A 24,075-nucleotide genomic window follows, 5' to 3' on the forward strand; every position below is an offset into this window, starting at 1 on the left:
TTTTCTCTTTTGGTTTAATAGTTAAGAATAGCTACTCATTTCTGTAACAAGGACTTTTTTCCTCTAAGCATTGACTGATAATTGTTACTAATCTTTATTATAAGATTTCTACTGCTCTATCTTACTGTAACCATTTGTAAACTTAATATTATGTATTTTAAGTGGAGTTTTTCTCCCTGAGCCTCCAATGAAAAGGGGACTCATGCTCAGTTGGACTATTCTGGTAAACAAATACTAATAAATAGCAAATAAATAAATATTCTTTAAGCAAATCAATAGACTATACACTTTTTGCTGCACATGGTAACTGTGCAGTCATACTGGGAATTTTTTTCACCATGTTAAGCCTCTGACAAGTCAAATGACACACAATCAATGGTGCATGCCTGTACCAGAGGCACGGAGGGATAAAGCCTTGACTATGGTCCAGGTGATCAGAGTTCAAATACCATCTTGTATGATTGACAGTGCAGGCAGAGAGAATGGCTTCTAAAGAATTGATTAATTGCAGATTTTTTTATCATCCCTATATCTATAGTTCATGTAGCACATATCTGCTGTGTGTTTATAATGCTTGCCATGCACTTTCAGAACATATTTTGACTTATTTTGGACTCTTCCACCTCACAATACAAGCTGACTTACTTCAAACTCTTCTGTGAGCTCTTTCAACTCTGCAAAGAAATTTCACTCACTCTGCACCCCTCAATAACACTATTTAGCATTAACTTTGATTCATCAAGTAATCTGGCCCTCATGTGATCATTTCTGATACCATGTACAATTCTGTCTTGAACTAATGAATCATTTAACTAAACAAATTCAAATTAATGTTGATTCATTATTTCAGTAGCATAATTATTATTTATTTATGATCCACGGTGGTGGTGCTGCGGTAGCGTTGTCACCTCACAGTAAGACGCTGTCCAGTTCGATTCTCAGCTACAGCGTCTTCTGCGTGGAGACATGCATGAATGGGAGTACCTTCGTTGAAGGTTGTGCATCAGGGCTGGTAACTCAGCACGTAAAAATCAACTACCAATCATTAGCGGACCGGAGTTCTGCTGTGACAACCCCTAACCGAAAGACACAAACATTTGCATTTGTTTCCTGGGATAGTCCACTGGGCCAATGTGAACCTATTTTCAGTGGAGGCCTGGGGAGAAAAGCTCCAGGCATGGCATAATAGTACAAAAACAGAATACACTTTGACTCCTTGTGAAGAACAAATGGGTATATGTCAGATTCCTTCTCAGGTCACAGTACCTCTGAAACTTCTGTTTCACCAATGCAAAAACACTCTTTTTCACTTTTGAAACTCAAAACATATTGCAGACATTCATGGCTACCTCTTTTGAGGTATGTAAAAATGCAGCAGATTGTACCTCATCAGGCTTCATTGATACACCACTCATAGTCAGGAATAAAATGAATTGATAGAGCCACAACTTCCAGTTCTCAGACAATTAGTCTGAAGTCAGAAGCTTCCAGGTAACTGCAGTTGAACCATTTCTGAAATGAAAGGTGAAACAGTTTATTTCAAAGTCTGACAACAATATTTGGCATCTGAGCAAAGAGACAGACATACAGTGCATGTGACCAGCTTCATCAGCATTTACTTTTAACCTGTGCAAAACATAAAGGATTGCAGGTCATATCATGTACATTTAGAGCTCTGATCCAGGCTGAAGGTGCCAAATCTGTTAAAGCTATATACATGCATAATGTTTAGTTTACAATGGATAGGAAATACATCTAAAATGACATCCATGACCTTGTCAAAGTATACATAAGTGAACTCAGCCCAGCAGAAATCTGGACACTCCTTAACTGAGTCATCACAATACAATATGGTCACATCCATGGGGAGAGAGAGAGAGATAGAGTACACCATCGTGGCAATGTCACCTCTGTTTGTGTGGAGGGATAAATCCTCAATAACCACGTGACCAGAGCAGCTTGGGAGTCTGTTGGAGATGACAGTGGAGGAAAGGAATGATGAGGCTTAGGGCTGCTTGTCAACTCTGGGGGAGGGATGCATGTTCATGAGCACTCCCTGCATAGTAGAATCTATGGGGGGGCAGGGCCAAATGATCTCATCATGTGGAGGCATGGAGGCCACCACAACACCCCCCCCCCCACACATGACATCCACCCCCTTGAACACTATCAGGAATGTACATGGAGTCAAGGTTACAAAGAACAACCCTGACCTTTCTCAGAATGATGACAATGCACCCAGTACTTTGGCTCCTTGGCCCTAGGGAATGAATGGGCCACATGACTCTTGCCCTAGGGGAAAAAATGGGTCAGTAGAGCCTACAGGAGGATAAGCATAGTGGTCACAGGAGAACTAAAGGTTAAAAGAAATTACCTGACTTCCTCACACAAAGGATGAAAATGCACTGCTGTATAATCAGATGCTACAGAAATCTCACTGAGCAAGAACTTTGCCCAGTTCCATAAAATTTATGAATGGTACACAATACAATGGATATCTAAACCAAACTTGTCTTTAAGCATGTTCAGTCTCTTCTATGTGGGTTTCAAAACTGTGTCCATGCCTGTTCAGTTCACAAAGGCCCTAGATGAACCACTACTTCTCAGCCAAAACAAGCACATGGTGTACATGGGGTGGGTGACCCACTCTGCTGCACCAGCCAAAGACCTGTTACAGGCTGCAACCAGAGAAAGAGGATCATTCACTATAATCTTCAACAGAAGCTATTTATTAAAGGACATTAAAAGGGAAGTCTATGGTAGCACAGTCAGCTGCAGTTCATTTCACCCAAGTTGCTTCTTCTTTTATGTATTTTTTTCATTCCTTAATATCCGTTATTACTTTATCTTGTTTCCAATCTGTAATGAAACAGGAAGCTGTACTCCCTCGATCTGGTCCACTGCATGATTACTGCCAGAATCATTACGCCATTTTTGTTTCCAAACACAGGCTGTCCATTTTACTACTATGCAGCCCAATTAATTCATGCTAGAAACATTCTACCTGCTCTCATAAATTGCAGATGTAGTCAAGCTCACAACCTGTTAGCTGTGTAAGCACTGCATCTTTAAGAACAGCATTCTGAAGTGTGAGTCATGTGACCTGGATAGGTGTTCAGTTTGGAGTGAAACCTTGAGGTGGTAGCATCTCTGTGTAAGATCCTGTACTCTGTGCCTTCATGTTCAATCTGAATTAGTGACTCTCCAGGTACTTTTTCTTACAGATTTGACAATATATCAGAATTAAAATGACTTTGTGCTGCTGTATTGTGGTGTTTGGTACGTTGAACCTTAATTGTTTGGCTCTGTGCTCATTACTGTATCTCATATTTCTCATCTGGACTGGACACACCTTGTGATTGAGCCAGCAGTAAGAACAAGACTTGGATAAGAAAGTTACACACTGTGATAAATCTGCCTTTTTTTTTTTTTGTAATTTTGACTGGAATGCCTAAAATAGCTTATTTAAACTGCAGTCATTCTAAAATTTGCAGTGATTCAAAATCATTTGAAATGCATTTCACTGGACTACCAGCATTATTTTTCAATCATTTATTCAAATTTTAACATGATATGATGACATTACAATCACTGATTTCTCTGCGCTTTAAGGTAAACATATTTTGAGCTGTATGTAATCTAATGCAAGTGGCATTGTGGACAAACTAAAGTAAATCCACTATGCCAAGTCACAGGAGAGGAAGCCATTAAGGCATTTAAATTTATTTTCTTTTAAAATGGGGGGGGGGGACAAATGTTCAATGCAGAAAAGTAAATTCTAGATATACTGTAAACCAAAGAAGACTCTACCTCATTTCAGGCATTAATTTTTCACAAGAAATCAAAATTTTGAAGAGCATATTTACATTCATGTCAGCTAAAACAAATATGTAAGTATGTGAAGTTGATAAATTGCTTACTTGCTGACAAGAGACTGAACAGTCTGTGGCTTACAGTACAAATGATCACTTACAATGTAGGCTATTAAAGAAGCAGATTTAACACTGGAAACTACAGATGTTTTGTGTGTGCATTTGTGAACTATTGAATGTGCAACTTAAAAGCATAACAGAGGAGCTGGAAAGAGCACGACTGAGACTGTGCATGAAGAAATGAAAATGAATTTTAGAAGCTGTAAAAATAATAGGTGACTATATAGTAATCAAGATGGCACCTAGTAACAGAGGAGCACACAGAAGCCACACCCTTAGTAAATGGTATTAATGCAAGCATGACATGCAAAATGTAGAGCGAAAAATCAAATCTGTAGATTATGTGGAGACAATCATTATTTTACTGGATTGTGTCTGAAATAGAAAATGTGGAAAGACAAATATTAATGTTGTGGTAGTGGAAAAAAACAATCAGAATCTGAAATATTTGTCTGTACAATGAAAGTGCAGACAGTGACTAATGTGCTGCTAAATACAAATGGAATTCGCCCTGAAATGGCAAAAGTGATGATGTGAGTGGCATCAAAGCTATGCATGAGAGCCAAATGGAATTCTGGTTAGGAAAACTATGAATAGGTGCTAAAACAGGTTTAAACTAGACATAGGTGCAGAATACCAGTTATGACTGAGTCTACATATAAAATACTTAGCTTAAACTGCAAGCTGAGTAAATCCACATATATTCTACTGTTTTACTATGGGGACAACCTAAAGTTATTGGGACGAGTATAGTTTTGTGTATATACCTCAACAAATGTATGCAGGCTATTGTTTCAGGATGCAGTTTTGCAAACATAATTAAATCAGCCAAACATATTGGATAGAGAAGCTTGTGTAATTTGAGCATGATAAAGACAATCCTTACTCTCCAAATAAAAATAAAGACACTTTTGCAAGTCTGAATGACAAAGCAATGTGTTGTCAATGTAAGCAGTATATTGATAACACAGATGTGCAGAAGCTGTTAGATACTATCATGAGTATATACAAGATGGAAGATAATGTTACAGATGCCGGGCAATTGAAATCACTGTGAAGTGCTAAGGCAACTGGAGCTCAAGGATAAACTGAAGCTGTGTGCAAAGCATAGCTCTAAACCAGTAAGGGACAAATCCCAACAGAATCAGGGACAAATCCAGAAATAATTAGGGACAACCAGGGACACTTTTTGTATATTAGTATTATTAACTAGAGACATTGACAAAATAACAGACCATGAGTGAATATACATTTTCTAAAGTAAAAGAAGTCTGCACCTCTAATTATCGTCATTATTAAGTGTAACTCATCACCTGTTTTTTTCAAAAGTCACCACTTTTAGGTGGGATTAAGAGGGACACAGCTAAAATTTCAGTCAAAATCAGGGAAAGTTGAGGTAAGTTGCAAAGTACAGAATTCAAAAAAGTGTATGTATTCAGAGCTCCACTGCAAACAAGCCCCTATATCTAGAGAAAACACAAAATATTTCTGTAATCATTGCTTCGGTTCAAATGCAGAGGTAATGACTATAGAATGCAGAGTTAATATCAAAGATTGATAGCAATATTTTGAACAGCTACTTTGTTTTGTCTGAAAGTAATGCTGCTGCGGTGGTGCTGCGGTAGCATTGTCACCTCACAGTAACACATTGTCCTGTTCGATTTTCAGCTAAAGCGTCTTCTGTGTTGAGACATGCCTGAATGGGCATACCTTCGTTGAAGGTTGTGCATCAGGGCTGGCAACTCGGCACGTAAAAATCCACTGCCAATCATTAGAGGACCGGAGTTCCGCTGTGGCGACCCCTAACCGGGAAAAGCCGAAAGACACAACAACAACTTTGTTTTGTCTGAAAGCTTGAGGTACCTGCAGGCTGAATATCACTTAAGGTTGTCAGCAGGTACTGGGATTAATTATAACATAACAGTGGCCGCTACTCTAATGTGCAATCAGTAATGTGGGATTCCCGAGTTTTGTAATTTAAGATAGAGGATGTAATATTTTGTAGCATTTCTCATTTGCCCAATATATAAGAAATGAAGGTTTAATTAACTACAATGCTGAGAATCTTCTGGAAATCCAATCTCTTATCTCTCTGTCTTGCATCCTTGATGAACTGCTAGCAGAGAGACCTGTAAACTCAAACACACTCCAGGAACTCCTGCAACTTGAAATCTTACTGGAACATGGTAAAAACTGCAGAAACCTGTCAAACCTGTCTAACCAGTTGACAATCAGACATGGGAAATATATTAAAAGGAAAAGATGTGAAAGATCAAGAAATGGCAGCTCTAGAGCAGGAATTAAGGGTAGACTGAAAAAATATCCACAAAGACCTGCACTTCCTTCCATGCTGCTGGCAAATGTATGTTCACTGGAGAGCAAGATGGACTATTTAAGGATGGATCTTTCCACATAATCTAAGGTGAGAAATAGTTGTTTACTTGTGTTCACTGAAACTTGGCTGAACTCCATAATAAATGATAGTACAATATATATTTATTTTATTTATTTTATTTATTTTACATTTGTTGACTGGAAATATATATGTGGAGGGGATGTCATTATTTCGTGCTGACAGAAATCAGTCTCTCTGTGGCAAATATCATGGAGGGGGTGTTTGTGTTTATATCAACAACTGGTGTACAAACTGTGAAATAATTGCCTCTCACTGCTCTGAGAACATTGAGTTCATGTCACTAAAATGCAGACCCTTCTACCTGCCTAGGGAATTCAATGGGGTGAGCATAACAGCTGTTTACATCCCCCCTACTACTAATACCAATGTGGCATTGAACATTCCGTATCTGTCAATAAATGACCTCCAGAATAAAACCCTGAGTTTGCACATATAATTGCAGGTGATTTCAATCAAGCTGATTTGAAATCCACATTACTCCATTACCAACAACATGTGAACTTTGCAACAAGAGGGGAGAGCACTCTGGATATGGTGTACACAAATGTAAAACTGGCCTACAAAGCAATACCTTATCCACATCGGGGCAACTCAGACATCTGACCATCATGTTGCTTACTGCATACACACCACTGCTGTTAAAAGGCAAACCTACAGCCAAATAAGTAAGGCTATGATCTGAGGGAGCAGTCTTGGCACTACAGAACTGCTTCGAATGAACAAACTTGTCAGTGTTTAGAGATGCAGCTGTAAAGAACCACTATATTGACTTGGAGGAGTATACAGAATCTGTAATGGCCTGTATTTCAAAATGAGTTGATGATGTAAGAATCATCTAATGTATCACCATGTGAGCTAATCACAAAAATGGAATGTAGAAGAAGATTAGTAAAGTAGAAGTAAAAAAAATAGAAGTTGAAGTTATGGAGCCCCTGCGAAGTGAAGGACTTGGTGTAGAAGGTCTAATACAGGTTACATCATAGCATGATGGAGTGAGTCCCCAAAGTAAGGAGAAACAAGAAGATCAGGAAACATCTGAAGAAGAAATATGGACATGGGAAAAAAAGAGATTTAATATGGTGTAATATTTATGCAAAGGAGAAAGCAAAACGAACCAATACAAAAACAGCAGCACCAAAGATATTTGAAGAGAAATACAGGCAAAGGAATCTGGACACGGAAAACTTCACAATACAAAAAATAAGAAGACAAAGAGGAAAAGTAGAAAAAGGAGATTAGTAATGCAGAAGTTAAAGAAACAGAAACTGAGGTTATGGAGTACCTGCAAAGTAAAGGATTCAGTGTAAAAAATCTAATGCAGAAAGCACCACAACAGGATAGAGCAATGGATATCCAAATTAAGGGGAAACCAGTAGAACAGGAAACAATTGGTCAGGTGCCATATCAAGATATTTTGGAGCCTTCCATAAGAAACCAGTATAAATGTTCATTTGAAGCTAGACAGCAAGGAAACTCTAATGCAGTCAAGTTGAGGAGTGGTAGGCCAGTGAGTTCCCATATGACAGAACAACAGATGACACAGGATGAAACTGAAGAGAATGTGACACAGGAAGATGCTATAGAACTTTCTATAGAATGCCCACAGGAAACGGAAAACAAGGGATGTGCTCTCAGTTTGGAAGAAAATGAGCTAAGAGAAGAGTTGCTTGATTTAATAGACATATATAGGTATATTAAGATCAATGAGAGAAATAGACTGCAGAAGGTCAATAAAACCCAAAAAGTCAGAAGTCTGATAAAGCAAATGAATGCAGTAATTAGAACTGTCCATAGGATCCATGTGATATAGGAGAAGTAAACAGGATATATTACTGTGCAGCTAAATTAATAACTGACAAAGTTCTACCACAGGAACACAGGGCAGCGAAGGAAAGGAAGGCGAGAAATCGAATACCATCATGGAAGTATCAAGCAGAGAAAACTATAAAGCAATTAAGACAAGAAGTGTCACTCTTAGAAGACTATAGAAGAGGGAATAGATCAACAAAAATACTAAGAAAGGTAGATATGATTAAAGCAATGCACAGTATTAGAACAGACCAGGATCTATTATGCACTATCACAAATAAACTAAAAATGTCAGCACAGGCCAAAAAACTTGGAAGATACACAGATAAATATAAAGGAAAAGTACAAAATAAGCAATTTATTGATGACCCAAAAAAGTTTTATACAGAACTGGGAAAGAAAGTAAAAGGAATTGAAAGGCCGCCAAAAAAGAGGATGTAGATACATTTTGGAGAAATATCCATGAAGATCCTGTGGAACATAACAGAGATGCTAAATGGATAGAAGAAGTAAAAGAAAGAATAAGAAGTTTAATGGTACAGGATATGAAATGTGGTGAAGCAATAGCCAGAGAGATTGAAACAAAGTTAAGAAAAGCCTCTAACTGGAAAACCCCAGGCCCAGATGCAGTACCTAACTTTTGGTTAAAAGTATTATCATCTTTGCACAAGGATTTAGCCATGAGTAAGAACTATTTATATGGGCACCCCAAACAGGCATCAACCTGGCGAACAACAGGCAAAACAATGCTCCTACTTAAGAGTAAACCTGCAAGCTACCCTAAAATTATAGACCAATAACTTGCCTTCTGATGACATATAAACTATACATGGGAATTGATGCTGACAGGGTTTATAGTCATTTAGAAGAAAGCTCAATTGTGGCAGTAGAACAAAAGAGCAATAAAAGAAAGTCATATGGAACAAAGGATCATTTGTTGCTAAATAAAGTCATACTGGAGAACTGTGAAAAGGGGAAGAATTTAAGTATGGCATGGATTGACTATAAAAAAGCATTTGATAGTATCCCACATTCATGGATAAAAGAGTGCTTAAAAATGTATAAGATACACCCTACACTGATTGACTACATTACAGTGACCATGAAACAATGGCAGACCACTTTGCAATTAAGCCATGATAAAGGACAGATTATTATCCCGGGGATAAAAATTCAAAGGGGGGTATTCCAGGGTGACTCTCTGCCGCCGTTGCTATTCTGCCTTGCCATTAACCCATTAAGCTGTTTACTTAACAGCTTAGGCCATGGCTACAATTTGACTCCTAAAAACAACAAAGTATAAAGACTTCTCATCTTCTCTTTGTCAATGATTTAAAACTGTATAGCCCATCAGATGAGGAATTGAAAGCACAGCTGCAGGTTGTCAAAACTTTTTCAGATGATGTAAGAATGTCATTTGGTCTTGATAAATGTGCAAAAGCAACCTTTAAAGAAGGAAAACTGCAACACCAAGAAAACATCAGTTTGGGACAAGAATGTGGTATAAAAGAACTTGAGCAAAAGGTAGTGTATAAATATTTGGGAATTGATGAAGGATCAACAATAAAACATGAATAAATGCGAATAAAACTTAGTAAGGAACACTTTAGAAGACAAATTAATTCTGAAAACAGCGTTCACATCTAGGAACAAAATCCAAGCTATAAACCAATTTGCTCTTCCTGTCCTAACTTACAGTTTTGGAGTGAATGACTGGCCCCAAACATGTTGGCTAGATTAGACAGGAAAGCAAAAAGGATGCTTCATGCTCACCAAATGATTTATAAAAATCAGTGCATACCAAGATTATATATTTCCCATTCCGAAGGAGGGATGGGCCTCCTTGAAACTGATTACATGTATAGATTTGCAATTGTGGGACTCCACACATATCTGCTGACCTCACAAGACAACCCAACGCTCTGCACGTACAGAAATGCACGGCCAAACCATAGACAATTCAAAACACCAGTGGCCAGCATAAAGTGTACATAAAGCACTTGTAAATATAAATCAAGTATAATTTACATGAGAATACTTTATTCAGACCGGATTCGGCTACCCAGCCTTCTTCAGTGAAAAAGCATTACAAATAAATGCATGATGAAACTATATATACACCCCCAACCAATAACAGACATGGTCCAACCCAGAAATAGCAAGTGCAAGAATATGTATATGAAACAATGAATATAGGTTAGAAATTTATATCAATAATACATATACATATGTAAATAACAAAATACATATGAAAAAGTTATTTTATACATATATAAACATACAGACAAACTGCATACATTTATATACACAAAGAATGTAATATATATAAATATATACACATGTATAAAACACAATAGGAAAAAGCACAATGGTCTGTGGTGTCCTTCATTTACATGTGAATACGTTATTTGATACATATATAAGCATATAAGCAAACTGCATACATATATCTACACAAAAAATGTAATATATATATAAAAATATATACACATATATAAAACACAACAGAAAAAAGCATAATGGTCTGTGGTGTCCTTCATAAGTGGTCGTTGAGTCCTGGGGAAAATAGCGCTCCTAAATTAATGATCCAGTATTTTTCTTTGTGATTAAGGATAGTGTGCCAGCCTTCTTGGTTACTTCTGTCTCCAATTATTCTATCTATTACCATAAACCTGAAGTCAGCATTGACATGTTTGGTACTATGTCTGTATAGGGCATTCATCTCCCTTTTATTTTGGATATCACTTCTGTGCTCTGACATCCTAATTCTCAATGAGCGAGAAGTTTGGCCCACATAAAGAGCAGAACATTTGCATGTGGCCAAATATACTATCCAGCTGCTGGCACAATTGCCAAAGACCCTGAGATCATATACCCTGCTGGTGTTTGCACTAGTAAATTGTTTTAATTTACTCACAAATTGGCATGACCCACAGTGTCCACAAGGGAACATTCCCAATAATTGATCCCCAGTCATGGTCATTTGTTTGTATACTGCTCCGCCACTTTCCTTATGCTTATAGTGCGAAAAATGAGCACCTAAAGTTCTTCCACGTCTATAAGAGAATTGGCATCTGGGGCCCAAACATTCCCTAAGTTGGTCATTGGCCATGAGTATATTCCAATGAGTATTTAACACATTCCTGATGACATTGTTATTATGTCCATAGGTTGTCACAAACCTAAAATTTTGACCTTCTTGTGTTGGCTTACACTGTTTATACTCTAACAATGTGTGCCTATCCTGAGCAGAACTCCAATCACTGGCAATGGCAATATCAGACTCCCTGTATCCTCTATCCAAAAACCTGCTACACAAATCCTGTCTGGCATGTTCAAACTCCCGTGTAGATGAGCTGATTCTTTTAATGTGCATAAATTGTGACTTTGGAATGTTGAGGATGGTGTGGCGGGGATGCATACTAAATGCATGGAGCAAGCTGTTGTATTGTGGATATTTACGAAACGTCTTGGTACTAAGAGTATGATCCTCGTTCCTATACACAGTTACATCCAAAAAAAAATTATACTGTCATGATGTGATGTAAGAGTGAACTCAATACCCCACAAATTATCATTAAGATATTCCAAAAATTCCTGTAAATATGCCACATCTGCTCGCCACACCATCCAGCAGTCATCAAAATATCTGCGCCAGATATCTATTTCCACTTGGTAGATGTTATGAAGGGGATCATAAATCATGCATTCCTCAAAAAAAGCCATAAACAGATCCGCATATATGGGGGCAAAAGAAGCCCCCATAGCAGTGCCCTGCAACTGCCAATAACATTCACCCTGGAAGTAAAAGACATTTTTGTTCAAGACATGTTCTGCCATACATACCAGTAAAGTATTGAAACCTGGGGGGTACAAAGCAGCGTGTTCCAACCAATAATATAAAGCTTGTAAACCAGCTCAATGGGGAATACTGGTATATAATGCCTTTACATCCAGGGTGCACATCAGCCATCCAGCATCAAGTTGTGTGTTTGATATGATTTTAAGAAATTGTGTAGTATCCTGAATCCTAGCTCTGACTGAAGTCAATAGTGGTTTTAAATACTTGGTCAGAAATACTGACACGGGTTCAGTCAGAGAACCAATACCCGACACAATAGGTCTGCCTGGAGGCTGGGTGAGTGATTTGTGAATTTTGGGTAGTAAATATAATATTTGTTTTTGCGGATCCGTTACGGTAAGATCGTTTCAAGTAGAGCTATTGATAATACCGTCTTCCACTGCCTGATTGATAAACGTATCAATCTCTCTCTTGAATACGGGGGTTGGGTCTATAGACATTAACATATAACATCTTGGGTTGGATAGTTGTCCCCTATCCTCATTTAGATAGTATAAAGGTATGCAGTTTGTCTGTATGTTTATATATGTATAAAATAACTTTTTCATATGTATTTTGTTATTTACATATGTATATGTATTATTGATATAAATTTCTAACCTATATTAATTGTTTCATATACATATTCTATGCACTTGCTATTTCTGGGTTGGACCATGTCTGTTATTGGTTGGGGGTGTGCATATATAGTTTCATCATGCATTTATTTGTAATGTTTTTCACTGAAGAAGGCTGTGTAGCCGAAACCGGTCTGAATGAAGTATTCTCATGTAAATTATACTTGATTTATATTTACAAGTGCTTTATGTACTCTTTATGCTGACCTCACAAGACCCAAATGTAGTGAAAGTTTTGAAACATGAGGAGAATACATCTAAGATGACTTCTCTGCGTCAAGCAGAAATGGAAATCAAACCAGATCAGGCAGCAACTGAATGTGCCAAAAAAACAAAAGAAAGAATATAAGGTGAAAGACCAGATGAGAAGCCAAAAAATGTGGAAAACGCATAAATATAGTTGCAAGTATAGAAAACTTCTGGAAGAGCCTCATGTTGATCAGGAATGAATGCAGGAATGGTTAAGGAGAGGCGAATTCAAACAAGAGATGAAAGGTTAATATTGGCGGCCCAAGATAGTGGGGTGCACACATGTTGGTTTACAAAGTCCATTGAACATGTGGGAGAAACAGACAAATGTAGGTTTTGTAAACCAAATTGGAAACAGTCGCACGCCTTGTTGCTGGTTGTGACATGGCAGAAGGACTGTATACCGAAAGGTATAATAATGTGGCAAGACTGTTGCACTGTGGATTGTGCAAACATTATGACATTGAAGTGGCTGAAAAACACTGGAAAGATGAGCCACTAAGAATCATAGAAAATGAAGAACTCTGTATCACATGGGGATCACCCATTGCCAACAGTTAAAAAGATAGATGCTAGAAAACCGGATATAGTGGTCCAAGAAAAGAAGACAAGACTGACTACAGTGTCTTGTGTACAGAGAGACACAAAGTCATAAAATATCAGGATTTGCAGGCAGAAACAAGAGCAATGTGGAAGTAAGATACTCAGATAGTTCTAACAGTAGTAGGAGCAACGGGTGTTATAAAAAAGACTCTACAATCGTATTTAGATATGTTACCAATCCATGTAACCCCATACAAATTACAGAAGGAGTCATTACTGGGCACATTGCAGGTGCTGCAAAGAGCTCTTTTGGCTGACATCATTGATTGAAACAATACTAATTTCATGAACTTTAATTGTACTTTGACATAGGAATTGGGTCCATTCCCATCATAGTATTACAAACCCAAAAGATTTGAAGAAATTAAAAAGCATGAAACCCTGGCTATCTGGTGAAGTATATGAGCTCTTAAAGGCACGAAATGCTGCATTTAAATGAAAAGACAAGGATGCCCCAAGAGAGGCCAGAGCAAATCTATGTAGAGGTATAAAAGAGGCTAAGAGGACCTACAGACATAAAATTCAGGGACACTTCTCTGACCAATGGGACTCCAGACGTCTCTAAAAATGGATTCAATCCATAACCGACTACAGGCTGCATCCTCCCCATATGATGACAACACAGAATTTCTAAACAAATTAAACACCTACTTCAGCAAATTTGATATGGACAACAACATTGTGCCAAATAAGCTCCCTGTCAAATACGGTGAGGTGGTGCTATGACTAAGAACATCTGATGTTCTGAAGACCCTGAGGTGAATAAACCCAATAAAAACAGCTGGTTCTGCTAATATTATGGGGAGGGTTCTAAGAGACTGTGCTACCCAACTGTCCACTGTATTAACAGATATATTCAACACATCCTTGCAACTAGCCATTATATTTTTAAGTAAGTTTATTCCTTCAGAAAGATGTTTAACTTATCTGTTGATGAATGCGCCTCTTTGAAAAAACTAATGGTGGATGATAATGTCATTATAAAAGCAGATAAAGGTGGCGCTATTATCAAAATGGATAGACAGATGTACTTTAATAGTATGTCTTCTTTTTTAGCTGATGAAAGAATATTTAAGAATGTGAATAGTGAAGATGTGAATAAGTGTATTAACAATATTAATAAAATGATTTATGATTTACAGTTAAAGAACGATAGTATAGATTTATTTCAGTATTTTACTGTATTACATCCCCAACTACCAATCTTATATGGGCTACTGAAGGTCCAGAAAAATTTGGAAAACCCACCCATGAGACCAATTGTCTCTGGGAGGGGTTGGGCGACAGTGCCCATTTCAGTATACCTGCAAAGTATATTATCTAAACAGCTATTGTATGTGAAAAGCTACATACAGGATACTACTGATTTTTTGAAAAATCTATCTAGTTGGTATGTGACATATAAATCTATGGGTACTGCTAATAAGTTCATGATGGTAACGCTTGACATCCAGTCACTTTTCACTGTCATACCTAATAATTATGGCATAGATGGCATTAGGGAATTATTAACAAAAAGTGGACAATATACAGGCAGATTTACTGAAACTATTTGTGAGCTACTGCAGATAGTACTCGATAACAACTATTTTGTGTTTGATGGGAAAATATTTCACCAAATATCTGGTATAGCAAGGGGCACTCCCATTGCTAACACATATGCAAACTTAGTACTAGATAAATGGGAGAATGAATTCATATACCATGGCCCACAGCAGTATTCTGAAAAGATTAGTGGATGATTAGTTTTTTTTTATTTGGCTTGGTGATAGAGTTGAGCTTGAACTTTTTTTGAATGATCTAAATAATAGTACTGAATTCCTACATTTTTCCATGACATGTTCAGACTAGTATTAACTTTCTTGATGTAGCCATCACTTTTGATGGGACTGAACCTGAAACTACTGTTTTTAAAAACCTACACACAGGAATGCATTCCTTCATTGTAATAGTATGCATGCTCCTCATGTATTTAAGAGTGTTACTAAGGCACAATTTATTAGGGTCAGCAGACCCAATACATCTATAAAAGAATGCAAACAACAGATGAAGGAATTAAGGGATGAATTTATTGAAAGAGGTTTTAATAATGAATCTTTAGATATGGAAATTGAACATGTTTTAAGTTGCAGGGAAGGAAGTACAAACCTTATTTCACCAACATAGTTATGGAAATGCCCAGTGAATCTAATGTAGAATTGAATACATGTAGGTTACATTTTACAACTGCTTTCAACAGAGCTACTTTCAAGATAAGAAAGATTATTAATAACAACTGGTGTATTTTAACAGCATTACCAGAATTATGTCCACTAATTGGCATGACACCTAGTTTTTCTTATAGAAACTCCCAGAGTTTAAAACAGAAGTTATGTTACAAAGAAATGAATACTAAAACTGATAGAGGAGTAATAACCAAACCGGGCACTTTCCCTTGCTACAGCTGCTGTTACTGTGATGTTATAAATAAAAGTAATGTTTTTTTACATCCATTAACGAAGACAAATTATATATTCCAAAGTCCAGCAACATGTGTCACAACTAATATAATATATCTGGCCACTTGTAATGTATGTTCAGCATTTTATATTGGAAAATCAACAAGAAAAGTAAAATAAAAAATAATCGAACATCATTCAGAGAGATTAGGAGAAATGGTGACACTAACTCTCTGGCTAAAGATATTAATGACTATGACAGTGGACACAAATTTTCATTTAGAGTGATAGAATATATAAAGATTGGAGGGGTGGTGACATTAATAACAAACTAGAAATGAAAGAATATGTCTAAATCTGTGCAGATATACCACCAGGTCTGAATCAGACAGTCTCTTAGAAACCTGGTTTAAGATATAAGCAAATGTGTTTAAAGTAGAGGTCTATGCCTTTAAATTTTAATTATTCATAACCAGGATGTTAATTATTTAATTAAATAATTACTGGCTGTGCGATTTTATTAGTATAAATGGCTAGTATGTGTTAGGAATTTTTTATTCACTGATGAAGGGTTTGTTTGACCTGAAAGCTTTGTTTTATTAAACCCTTGTTCAGTATCAGCGTTGCTTGGTTTATTCTCCTTTGGAAAACTAGACATTGTGCCCAGCTGCGTCAAAAATACAACAATCATTCCCTTACCCAAAAAATCCCAACCGACAAGTCTAAATGATTGCCAGACAGTTGCTCTTACATCAACAGTAATAAAGTGTTTTAAGCATTGATCAAGAACCATATCTCTTCAAGCCTACCTGCAACACTGGATACATTACAGTTTGCTTACAGATCTAACTGCTGTGCGGCTGATGTAATAGCTATAGTACTTCATGATTCCTTGGCACATCTAGAAGACAAGAATTGCTGTTCATCGATTTTAGTTCTGCCTTTAACACTGTCATCCCCCAGAATCTGATACTGAGGCTGATCCAGCTGGACATCAGCACCCCCCTGTGTAACTGGATACTGGATTTTCTCATCAACAGACCCCCAAAAGTGTGTGGGAAATAACAGTTCAGTCGGTATTACACTGAGCATGGGTGTCCCTCAGGGCTGCATCCTGAGTCCTCTGCTGCTCTCCTTGTTGACGCACGACTGCATGACCAACCATGAATCCAACAAAATCATCAAGTTCACGGATGATACCGCCGTCGTAGGCCTTGTCAGAAATGGTGAGGAAACACCCTACAGGGATGAAGTGGAGCAGCTGGTAGGCTGGTGCGACAGCAACAGTCTGGCCTTAAATGTAAGCAAGACCAAAGAATTAATAGTGGACTTCAGGAGGAGTCAGGAGATACATCACCCTCTGAAATTAAGGGGATGGCAGTGGAAAGAGTCAAAAACACCAAGTTCCTCGGGGGGGTGCACATCTTAGCCATACAGTATTGAAGGCACAACAATGTCTGCACTTCCTATGGAAACTGAGGAAGACAAACCTGTCTCAATCCATCCTCAAATCCTTCTACAGGGGGACCATTGAGAGCATCCTCTCAAATAACATCATAGTTTGGTATAGTAACTGCAAAGCATCTGACCGCAAGGCTCTCCTGAGGGTAGTGAGGACAGAAGAAAAAGTCATTGGTTCCTTCCTCCCATCCATGGATGAGCTGCATGAGACTTGGTGTGTGGGAAGGGCTAGGAAGATAATCAATGATTCCATTCACCCGGCCCATGGCATATACTTCCCCCTTTCCTCGGGCAGGTGGTATCACAGCTTACACTGCAAAACATCTAGAGTGAACAGGAGCTTCTTCCCTCTGAGCGAAGGCTGCTGAACTTGAATGCCAGGCATGGCAGTGAATAATTAGATCAATATGCCACTTGCTATGAAAATATCAGCTATAGTAATCACTCTGGAAAATTGCTTCAGTAACTGGTACAGTTAGTCTGATCTCTTATGCTATTACTTCCTGAATGTGCAATAGTAAGGAGTGAGTCACCACTCCATACATGTGCAATACGAACATGAAACTATATCATACTGCAACAGATGAAGTGCAATATCCTATGGAATCACAATGTGAAGTCATAGTCTTGCAATACCTACTAGTATAATATTGTCTAATGTCTTCCTGCCCAATTATGGTAATTTATTGTGTTGTTAATATTTTAATTATTACTGTATGTGCATTAGCGTTACTGTCATTCAAACTATGTATTTCATTGTTATGTCTTGCACGGGGACCAAAGCAATGTAATTTTGTTCAGATTGCTCTGCTTTGTATATCTGATTGACAATAAAGTTTACTTTGACTTGACTTTGACTTTGATATATAGTGATCTCAGAGTTATCATATACAGTGGATATAAAAACATAACATACCCCTGTTAAAATGCTAGTTTTTTTGTGATATAAAAAAATGAGACCACAATAAATCATTTCAAAACTTTTCCCACCTTTAATGTGGCCTATAACCTGTACAATTCAATTGAAAAACAAACAAATCTGTTAGGGGAAATAAATGTAAAAAATAAAAAGTATACAATAAGCTAGTTGCATAAGTGTGCACACCCTTAAACTAATACTTTGTTGAAGCACCTTTTGATTTAACTACAACATTCAGTCTTCTTGGGTAGGAGTCTATCAGCATGGCACATCTTGACTTGGCAATCTTTGCCCACTCTTCCTTGCAAAAGTGCTCCAAATGTGTCAGATTGCAAGGGCATCTCTTGTGCACAGCCCTCTTCAGGTCACCCCATAGATTTTCTATTGGATTTAGGTCTGGGCTCTCGCTGGGCCATTCCAAAACTTTAATTTTCTTCTGGCGAAGCCATTCTTTTGTTGATTTGGATGTTATAAGTCCAGGCAACTGTAGAGTCATCACACCAATTTAATAAAACTAAAAACTTGAAGTGCTTTTTGTTTGCAGTCATGCAAACTTCATCAGAAGTACAAACACACAAAGTTAAGCCATCCTTAAATAATCACTTGATCAAAAAAAACGCAGGACAATCAGTTGATTAATTACTTAAAAAGACATTTCAAAAACTGCATGAAATGTGTCAGAAACTATGTATCAAAAAATTATTACATTTAAACAGGTGCTGTATATTAAATTCTGTGAAGAATGAAGGTACATATTAAAAAACTTTGTACATGTTAAAAAACTTTAAATAAACAAGCCCATTAATCCTAGTTTAAAGTACCCGTGAGTACTATAAAAATAAATACCAATGTTATTACCAACTTAACAATAAAGAGTTGATTCAAGAGTCTGATGGCAACATTCACCTTTGCAAACTCTTGAGTTTGAGAACACTACTAATAGAGCATGCCTCATTTAATCCTGGAACGTTATATGAATTAAGTTTGATCTGCCACTTTAATTCTAATTCTTCAAGTTTGAGAGGAAAAGGGCCCCCTCTAGCGTCCTGCAGAACATAGTCAATGGCCATAAATTTGAATTGGTGATTCACATTCAAATGTATGTGCTTAGCTAATGCATTATCAAGCTTGTTATGGCTAATAGCGTATAGATGCTCATACATTCTGTCCCGGAGTCTGTGCTCCGTTTTACCCACATAAAATGCAGGACAGTGTGTACACCACACCAAATAAACTGTAAGGCATGCTCTATTAGTAGTGTTCAAACCACTCACACAGCTCTCCAATATCAACCAAAAAAATGTATTTTGTGAAAATTCCGCTGGCCAGCACAATAAAGGTTATCCTCCAAAATAATCCAAAAATGGCACCTTCCAGTCATAGTGAAAGAAATTTTAATATGTACCAAACATAATCAATTTAAAAACACATTGTTAGTGCGCTTTCGTCTCTTGTCACGAGACTTCTTCAGAATCAACAATCAACCAATAACTACTACTTAAATACTTTTGAATGTGGCTGAATATCAATAAATTGTCATGGCAACAAATCTATATACTTAATCACCATAATGCAACCATGTAATTACTGAATGCAATTCATAGTATGATAGTATCTAAGATGGTACTAAAAGGTATACCCTAAACAAATATATCCATTAGAAAAAAATAGGCATTACTGCATAAAAAAGGCTTAAAAATACATAAAGGAAAGTTAAAAAATCTAGTAAGGTAAACATACACCCTGTAAAAAATAAAATAATATGTATATGTAAATAAATTGTATATTTAAATGTTTAAATGTAAAAAACAATGATGTTAAGGATGAAATAATAAATGTGACACTAACACCTATAATAAATATACATATATATATATATATATATATATATATATATATATATATATATATACACAATGTAAATAACATGTAAGAATTCTTAAAAAATAAAAATAATTAACTTGTTTAAATTAATAATATGGTCAATATATTATTTTGGATTCAATGCCAACAATTTCAATGCAGGCTTTAGAGAAATATGGTCATTCATGCCTAAATGAGAGCATGAATCCAATCTAATCTGCCATATCATTTCTCGATATTCTAAAAAGGTCTCCCAGTCTCCTCCCCTCTCCCTTTGCTTCACTTCTTCTAACACCCAAAATTTTATATCTGCATTTTTACATTTTAACGTGTGCCTGAAAAGGGCATTATTTTCGTTCTTTTTGTTAATATCTCTGTTATGTTCGTAAATTCGAATTCTCAGGTTCCTTTCTGTTTTCCCCACATAATAGGCCCAGCAGGTCTTAAAATATGCAAGTTATACCACCCCTTTGGTGTAACAACTAAAATAACTATTACTTCTCAAACTGAAACCAATTCCAGGAACACGTAGTTCTTTTTCTCCAGCTAAAAATGGACATTGTGCACATCTACCACACTTGTGTGTCCCTATTTTGGTTTGTGCCCCGCCATTAATACAACCCTTCTTCCTCTCAAAAATATTTTTGAGGTTCATGTTCCTCCTAAAACTAAACCTGAGGGGTTGTTGAAAAATTGCTGTCTTGTTCGTCATTCTCCTGAATATGTTCCAGATTCCATTTATACCTTTTTTTCAACCAACCTGTATCAGCATAATAAGTTAGTGTTAATTGTGGTGTTTCCAAGGTATCGACTGTGCCCCTGTTAAGCATTACTGGTTTACCTTCAGAGTGTACCCTAATGTTTGATGTTGATACACTCATTACACCATTATATGTCAAAAGTGGACCATATTTGGTATCACGGTTCCTAATAACTTCCTTTTAATTTCCTGAATCATCCTATTCGGATATCCTCTCTCCTTAAACAAGTTGTGGACAACTTCCATTTCTTCCATAAAATCCCTAGTATTAGTTGTCATTCTTGAAACTCTTATCATCTGACCTTTTACAATATTCTTCTTCAAAAACAATGGATGGTCACTCTGATAATGTAAATAGGAGTTTGAAAAACTATTTTTTCTAAAAATCCTGGATTTGTATCCCTTTTTTGTCTTATCTTTGTATATCTTGACATCCAAGTAATGAGCCTCATCCTTGGTGTATTCAGAGGTAAATTTAAGAAACTGGGTAGTTCTATTTAGGTAATCAATAAAGTCCCTGATTCCTTTTTCAGTCCCGTCCCAAATGATAAAAATGTCATCCAGGAAACGGAAGTATTTTATTATTTGTTGTTTGAACTGGGAACCAAAAACATATCTAAGCTCACAGTACAGCATAATAATATTGGCGTAAATTGGGGCACATGCCGAACCCATTGCTACACCATCAAGTTGATGGTAGATGTCACCTTGAAAGTATAAAAAGTTGTATTTAAGAACCAACTCCATACATTCCAGGACAACCCTATACTCATCCACATTAAGTATGTTAAATTCAGTAAGCATATTTTCAAACCATTCAAGGCCCTGAGCATGGGGTATGACCGAAAATAGGTCTCTAACATCTATTGTTAGGAACAAATAATCATCATGATATGGTATAGTATTAAACTTATTCAAAAAATCCCAAGAATCTATAAGGATATGTGGGTATTGTACATGAAAGTATTTTAACTTGACATCCACAAAAATGGCTAAAGTTTGAGTTTTAGAGCCATGGGATGTCACAATTGGCCTCAAGGGGGGGGGGGGTCCTCTACCTGCTTATGTATTTTTGGAATTCCAAAAATTTCAGGTATTACTGGTTTTGGTACCCTCAGGAAGTTGTATAAGTCCACATCAATAAGTCCCTGTATGAGATTGTCTTCTAGTATGAGATCTATTCTCCTGTATAATATGTTGATTTCATTCCTAGAAATAATGTGGTATCTTTTCGCTGTATTTAAAATCTTCAACATCCTGTTGGTATAGTCCCACCTGTCCATAAGGACTACCCCTCCCCCTTTGTCTGGCTTCATAATTCTCAACTTCTCATTGTCTTGCAATTGTTGGAGAATATTGACTTCCTCCATAGTCAAATTATTGTTAGTGTATATCAATTTCCTTTTCCTATAATCTTCCCTTACCATGCTCAAGGCACACATTTCAAAATTAAGAATGTCCTGGTGAAGGGGCGGATTAAATGTATTCCTTCTCCTCAGCTCCCTTGTTCTGTGTTGGCATTGGTCCTGAAACAGGATCCCAAAATTCAGTTTCCTAGTGAATAATTTTAAATCAAGTATAACTTCTTCAATTTTAGGCTTCCTTTTTGGTACAAAACTAAATCCCTTAGTAAACAACCCAAAAAATCCTTGAGTAATCTCCACATCAGTGTAATTATAAATTTTGAAGTTATTGTGTGAATGTATTAGACACTTGTCATTACAAATGTTGTTCGTATTGATATCTACACTGTCAATAAATCTACAATCACTCCTCCGAGATAATTCATCGCAATTAGTGTCAAAAAAGTCAAAGTTACTTAAAATAATAGAGTCACTGTTAGTTTCATTAATAATACCATTCCCACAAGCTTCTGTACCAATACCATAACAAACAGGGGGACTATTCAATATCTCCCTCGGCCCGGTGGTCTCAGAAATTGGTTGCCCGTTACCTCCGCATAAGTATTCTGATGGTTCTGGTTCCTGATTCTTTCCGACCTCCTTGGACCCTGCCCCTCCCCTAAAGGGTCCTCAATTTCCCTGGTACCTACTGCTCTAGAGTCATTATAATAATTGTTGTTGTATTGAAAATCAACATTCCGGTACCTCTTTTCCTGACCATTACCACCATAGTGGTCCCCTCGATATTGCTGTTCATTGAAAACATGCGGTGCATATCTATCGTACTTTTTCCTACTGATATTAACATAAGCTTTCCCTTCCCTGTAGTCAGTAATGTCCCTTTCTATTTTGCCCATTTTCCTCTTATAATTTTTTGAAACTTCAAAATCAACGTCTTGCAGTACCCTGCAATAAATATTCTTGCATTCAGTAACAGTAAATAGTAAATCACTATTAATTTCTGCATACAACCTATCAATATTAATTTTACAACTCTCCATTGTCTTAGCATTATTTTCAATCATAGCTTTCAGTATTGCTAAGCCACATTCATTTAATAAGTTTGAAACAATTTTAAAAAACTCATCTTTCCCACTAACAATGTAGGGAAACGTGTTTAATCTTAACCCTTTTGGTACAATTTTATGTTCAATACATTTAGTTAAATACCAATTGTCCAAAAGCAGATTATGGTACCTGGTTAATTCACTTTTAAATGTTCTACACTTGTCCTTGAAAGGGGCATTAATTGGCATGACCCTGGCCTTCTCCCTCGGCATCGAGAAAAATGATTGATCCAACCACTCGGCAAATTTAATGTTGTTATATACATCCAAATGTTTTCACAAACTCTCCGAAGCTACTCTAGCCCTTCGGCTTCCACCAACATTCCCAATGCCTCATTCACGATTGCTCGACTGACTCAAAGTTCCTGTTCCTCCTTCCCTTTATCCTGATGTCACAACCAGTAAATCTCGGCTCCCAGGACTCCCCTGAGCACAAGGAATAGAAGTGCTCAATTCGGGTAGTTCCAGAAGGGACTGTGGATTCTGCGAGTGGGTTTGAATAACCCGTATAAGCTGACTGAGTAGGGAATTGTCATTTTCCATATTCAGGGACTCCTCGTAACCGACCAGCAGAGAAACTAGTAACCAAACCGCTCACACAGCTCTCCAATATCAACCAAAAAAATGTAATTACTTTTACTTGGATGTCAAGATATACAAAGATAAGACAAAAAAG

Source organism: Protopterus annectens, chromosome 10.part0 (assembly GCF_019279795.1).
Source record: "Protopterus annectens isolate FY-2018-M chromosome 10.part0, PAN1.0, whole genome shotgun sequence".
Lineage (NCBI taxonomy): Eukaryota > Metazoa > Chordata > Ceratodontiformes > Protopteridae > Protopterus > Protopterus annectens.